Genomic DNA, 6716 nt, shown 5'->3' on the forward strand with positions numbered 1-6716 from the left:
GCTTCTAGGTAAACAGATATATGCCTAGGGTCTAAGAGAATGTATGTAATCAGCAGTGACTGATTTTGGCTTTGGAATTCTCTTCTTCGATTCAAGCTTTGGGGCGGTTAAGCTTTAGGCTGAGTAGCAACTTTGGCAGAGCTTCAGCTTATGTCGTTGAATCGGTGAAGGTTGAAGTGATCCTCGAGCGCTATTTGTAGGAGAACTCTTGAATAGATCCATTGGCATAAATCGTCCTCAAGATTTCTTCCGTTGGAGAGCAATTCGAATTTGGGCTGAGGCTTCAATCTTCGAGGTTCCTTGTCTGTGTGGAAACGGCTCTCTTTGATGGACAGGAGATGTGACATCTCTGAAAAGTAACCACCAGATAGGAATGACCTCTGCAGAGATAAGATATTTTGAGATCTCTGCATTTAATGCGGCTGTACTTGTGCGTACGTGGCTTCCTCTGAACGTTGGAATATCAGTCCTAGGAGGAATGTTCAACTGATACTTGACTTTAGTATCAGTCCTTTGCGCGCATTAAATAATCAGTCTTCAACTGATTCTTCAACTGATACTTCAGTTGGTATCTGCAGTCTTCAGTCTTCAGTCTTCGTTCTTCAGTCTTCAGTCTTCAGTCTTCGACACCGCAACTAAACTAGAAACGAACTCTAACACTTGAGTTCTAAACGATTCTAGTCTATTACATATAAGTCCTATGAATTTTGGTATCATCAAAACAAGGGTTAGGATATTCCACAAGGTTCCCAACACTCTTTGCCTGCTGTTTTGTCTTTGCTTGTTAATATGTGTTTATTAACTGCGCATAGACAAACATGCTAGGTTTATCGTTTTCTTAAGCATATTTTAAAATTCTGCGAGCATGTTTTACGTGTTGCGTTCTAGAAAAGTATGTTTAGGATTATGTGTTGAGCATGATCAAATCTATTGAAATAAAAAGACTAAGTTGTTTTAATAATTTTTATGGTGTTTAAAAATTATTTAAGAACTCCACATGCGGTCTCAAGACAAAGTGATTGAGAATATGAGTAAACGTCCACACGATCGTGGCTTACTTCATGTTTGATTTCACAACTTTGTTAAGTTGAGATTTCTATTAAAAATATTTAAATCCATTTAAGTAGTGGGAGTTATGCGGTAAACATCCACATGATAGTGGCTTACTCGTATGATTTTCATAAGTACTTTAGAGGATGGATTTTAAATAAGATAATCAAGAGGTTAAATTGAAAGCGGTATGGCCCTAGTGAGTATGCTAATTTTGAGAATTTAATTGTCAAAGTTAAATTGTGGTCGCTGCTTAGATATCATTTCAAGTACAATGTACAACTCCCCATCGGAGTCCCTTCTTGAATATGATATGGTCTAGTTAAGGTCCAACTATTAATTTTCGTTGTCAAAAGGTTAAGTTGACATGGATGGAAATTAAACGACTAGGTAAATAGTCTGGTTGAGGGGTTCATGTGTAAACGTCCACACGATCTTGGCTTACTCGTGAGATTCCTTGGGCAGTTGGAGGTTTCATTAATATTGTTTTATCAAAAGATTACAATATTATTGTTACGAATAATGTGCTTCATGTTCTTACATGTTTAAATTGTTTACTTTCAGATATGTCTATGTCTCATTTTTATTTATTTATTCTTACACAAAGTCTTTAACCGGTCCATATATATATATATATATATATATATATATATATGGAAACACATTTTGGAGTTTATCTTCATCACAAACTAGCATTTTTTGTGTTGCTTACTACTCCACATTTTATTTGTTCGAACGATGAGACAACTGATAGGAAGAATGAACTGTATAAAAGGTGGCATGTGACGAATAATGTGGCTATATGCTATATTATGAGAATAATGTCACAAATCTTGCAACTCTAACATCAGGGCATGGACGATGCTCTTAGCATCATGCTGAATCTCAAGAAAACGTTTGGAGAGTCGGACTGGGCTACTCGTTTAAATTTGATGAGAGTAATCTTGTTATGAGCGAGCATAGCTCAGTGCACGAGCATGTCATGCACATGACAAACTTGTTTAATGGACTTGACTTGCTAAGTGGGAGTATCGACGGTGAGGCAAAAGTCGATATTATCCTGAACTATCTTCCCGAGTCTTTTAATTAAGAACTTTCGCCTCAACGCTGTTATGAGCAAGAATGATAATACTCTTTTTGAGTTTTTGAATGCTCTAGTTACGGCTAAGGAAGTTGTTGGAAAGAGATGTGCAAGCACTTGTTATTGCCAAAGGAGAGCCATCTTCTTCGTCGAAAGACGGGAAGAAGAAGGGTTCAAGGGGCAGGAAAGACAAGGGAAATAGTGGGAGTAGTGGTGTGATAAGATTGAGTATTGGAAAATTTTTTCTTTCAATACTCAAGGCAATGGATTAAGGTACTTCACTTGCTGTAGTTGTCACACCCCAATTCTTGAAACAATAACTATAACTGGGGTACGACTAATCATTAAAATGAACAAGGGAAAAACCTTGTGAAATCTGAATTGAAGGGATAACAATCGGGCATCGCCCCTTTAGATGAAGAAAGACGGGTATCCAATTGATACGAATCAATCAACAAACATGACAAACGTCAGGATCACAAGTTTAGTTTCATGCTTCAGATAACCAACATTCCTTAATCAAAATACTTGAGAGTCAAAAGTCTAGGCTCAACAAAAGATATCATTTAGAGTCATAACATAAAGGTCTTAAGTCAAGAAAACGAAAGACAGATAAAGGCTAGTACTACAGCGGAAGTCAAAACACGGAGTTGAACCCTAGCCTCAGCTCTCCCCGTCAACACCAGCCATCAACCTGAAAAACATTTGAAAATATTTGGGCTAAGTACTAATGTACTTAGTAGGCTGCAACTTTTAAAACATTTCACAATTCGTAAGAGCAGTTTATCCAATTATTCATGACATAACTTAGAAGGTTTTAAAGTAAAGGAACTTCTAAGCATGTTAAAATATTTCATTTTTTTAGCGCGCTGTTGTCACACTCTGTTCTGTTACTCGCTGTGATCCCGGACCTTTTAGCCACCGATGGATCCCTCATTCCCATGATACTTGCCCTGAGGACGTAACTCAGACAAGTTGAATTGACCTCGGGACGCTACCCAGGCAGTCCTTACATGATACATGCTCCGGAACACATCCAGCCGAGCACCCTTATAACGCCTCTTGCATGAATTAGTGCCCGATGGAGATCAACCCACCGAAACAACTAACAAGTGTACACAATTCTCAAATAACGTGTTAGGCCATAAGAGAACCTCGATCGATCCATGAATTGCGAGCCTTAAACATAACAGAGCGCACAAAAATATTTATTGGATAAACAGTTTTCATTTCATGAAATATTTAGAGCTTAATAACTCAATCATACATTTGGAAAGTAAGCCCACCTGATCCTTAGTGTGGAAGAGAGGTGATCTTAAGCTGTGGCACCGTCCTGCGGACCAATTCCTACAAGAAGAGTTCTTAACTCTTAGCACATATCATGGATAACGAAAATCGTTGTTTACTTAGGGTCTCTAGGTCAACCTATTCCCGGACTTACAACGCATAATCGGACTAGGGATTATGCACTTTACATACATTAGCTTATCTTGATGCCTTATCTAGGTTAACTCACTCATTTTCATGAAAACTTTGCACAAAATATGTCCCAAACTCGTCATGCACATATACATAATATTTCATGAAACATCCTTTAAAACCAACTTTCAAACCTAGAAAATAATCCAACAACTTGAGCTCTTAAGGGGCTGTTTTGCAATAGACACCAAATCTGCCTCGGATCTCTAAATGAGGGTCCAAAGGACATTCTGGAAACTAGGCATTTCAAGGATCATTCTCCAATTTGAATCGAATGAAACGGAGTTCAAACGAGCAAGATATGCCCACTCAAAGATGGGTACTTAACAAGCAAAAATCTGGAAATTTCAGATTTCCAGATTAGAACCAAGTCAATGGGTCTTCTTTAAAAATTCATATCTCCCATTACAAAAGGCCACTGGGCATTCCAAGGGTCAATCCGAAAACTAGGGAAAGAGTTTAACACTCTCCAGTTGAATTTACCCCAAGAAGATTCATGGTTCAGGAGATATTAACATCCAAAGTTCAATGCACAAAAAGAGTTCAAGTTCGGTAGATTCAAAGTTTAAATCAGAAAAATCACTTTAGGCTTCACCAAAAATTCTACAAATGAACAAATAAATTCCTAACATGTTAATGAATATTCAATAGAAAAATGGGCTTGAGAATCAAAGATTTATGTTGGACTTTGCCACCTCAAAGTAGTAGGTTTGTAAAACCTACTGGATGGTACAAAGAATAAGAACTAGACTTCAAGAATTTATACCGGTTGTTTTCCTTACTCAAAAATGGTGAGGCCAATACCAACAGAAAGATACGGGAGTCTAGAGAGATATATTCAAGTTTCAAAGGTTTTCACCAATTGAAACTTGACTTATGGCCTCCCAAAGATTGTCTACCAGACATGCATTCCAGACAGGCAGTGATGTTCAAAAATTCATAAATAAAACATACGAGCTCCAAATATTCTGGAATTTTACCATAGTATAGAAAACATATTAAACACGATACAAAATTAATTTAGGAATTTTTGGGCACCGTTTGGATGGCTGGAATCGCCTTGAAAAACACTGCCGGAGCAGCGTAGCTATGGCAGATTCGCTGCTTTATCACATGCACGGTTATTCACCCAATAAACTCTACCAAAATAAACATCCAAAACCATAAAACATATCCTCACACAATATAGCACACATATGTGTAAAAATCCATGGTCTTAAAGTATTTTCAGTTGAGAAGACAAAAGAAAACTCACCCTCGAAGCACAATCTTCACTCTAACTTTACGCCCTAGGTTTCCCACGCTCTCCCTTGCTTTGATACTTCTCTTGGGGCTTAAAGGGCTTCTATGGAGTGTGATAGTGGTGGGAGAAGTGTCGCAGCCCGATATAGCAGTGATAGCGTATACCAAGTATCGTACGACTAATAAAAATAATCGTGAAAGAAATAGAATTTGTGTCTTGTATTAGCGGAAGCATTTGCAATTGATACTCATTCTCAAGAAGGACTTTAAGACCAAAATAATTACTTGCTTGGTAAAACATAATTCGAGACTTAGCAAGGTTTGAAAGTATTTTCCCTTATGGGGTATTACAGGCAACAACAAATTAAATAAAGAGATTCATCAGAGTTGTGCAGCGATGCGTTACTATATGTGTGAAGACATATAGCAGGGAGTTTAATAACTTATAGAGTCATAGCAATAAGATAAGCATGAGACATAGAAGGACACGGTCAACTGACAATTCCAACAGCCTTCACCCATCCTCGCGCCAAGCCAGACCTGCACATTTAGAAATACATGCAGGGCTGAGTACCAAAAAGCACTCAGTGGACTCATGCCGGAAATAATTGAAATCTTGCTCTTAGAGCTATATGTCAATCTTGCCCTTTTCAATGCATCAACAGGATTTAACTGAGATTAAAAATACATGTTCATGTTTTTCTGTCATAAACTCATTTGCATCATCATAATAATATCATTAGTCTGCAGACATTATATTCACGGTATGTGCCAACTATGAGAACTCATATACATATATATACTAGGTGAAGAGAAGGAGGCCTCCTTCAAATCACCGTGACCGGCCGACTAGAGACGGCTCACGATCACCTCTTGTGCACATAACCTTTACTGTCATCTGGATCAGTTAAAGGCCGATATCTTGCTTCATGAACTTAGTCATGTCTTTCATAAGGCAACATACCATACTTCTTTCTCATCAATAATAAATATGGCAAGATGACAATTTTCATAATATGCATCAGTAATGCTTCAACATGCTTCATTTTCATAATATGCATCAATAATGCTTCATCACGCTTTATTTTCATAATACTTTGCATTTGAACTCATTATCATGGTAGCTAACCATAATAGAGTTAGAATAAAGCCCACCTGTCTCAGGAGTCGATGACACAACGCTCGGGGTCGTACTAACGCCGGCTGTCACTCGAACCTTTAGTGGCGCACGTGGTTTAGATTGCCATGTGACAAAATAAACTCTAGTTAGAATCTCATCTAACTCATATCTCATACTTAAGCTTAAACTTTCATCATGTGCTTAATCTCATCTTATAACTTCTCCACTATTTACCCAACTGGACTTCCCAATATAATCAGATATCTTATCCAATTAAAGGACTCTCAATCCTAGGCAAATAGCATTCAAAAATCACTTAATCATTCATGCTTCAAATAAACAAATATTTCACATAATATAAATGAATCATCTCAATAGTCAAATGACTTAAAAGTCATTATATGAACTTGAAATCTTTTTCCTTGTAGGGAAATTCTCAAATATTCATGTAAGCCTTGAAAAATATTTATAAAACTTTCTAGTAGCATTTTCATGCCATATCATGGTGTATAATTCCACCAAAACCTTTAAAAATTCTTTACACAAAATCAAGGTAAAATTTTCGGACACTTCCAGTTTACCATTCTGTTCTGTCTCGACTTTAATGAATAAACTGCTTTAACTCAGAAATCTCCTGGATTCGAGACTTATACCGATGAAAACCTCTTTGAGTCTAGTTTCGCTTAAAAAAAGTAGAGTGAAAAACTCCAAGTGGTTTAAGAGATATGGGTGTTTTCCCACAGT

General features: G+C 37.2%; 1 long non-coding RNA gene across 1 annotated transcript; it reads right to left on the reverse strand.

Moving 5' to 3' along the window:
* Positions 1-2627: 2627 nt before the first annotated feature.
* Positions 2628-4987, reverse strand: LOC131003733 (uncharacterized). Its single transcript, XR_009094779.1, has 3 exons — positions 4866-4987; positions 3418-3478; positions 2628-2825 (listed from the first exon to the last, which is right to left on the reverse strand). It is a non-coding gene; the product is annotated as an uncharacterized LOC131003733 (long non-coding RNA).
* Positions 4988-6716: the final 1729 nt, after the last annotated feature.

This window comes from Salvia miltiorrhiza, unplaced genomic scaffold (assembly GCF_028751815.1).
Source record: "Salvia miltiorrhiza cultivar Shanhuang (shh) unplaced genomic scaffold, IMPLAD_Smil_shh original_scaffold_265, whole genome shotgun sequence".
NCBI classification, from domain to species: domain Eukaryota; kingdom Viridiplantae; phylum Streptophyta; class Magnoliopsida; order Lamiales; family Lamiaceae; genus Salvia; species Salvia miltiorrhiza.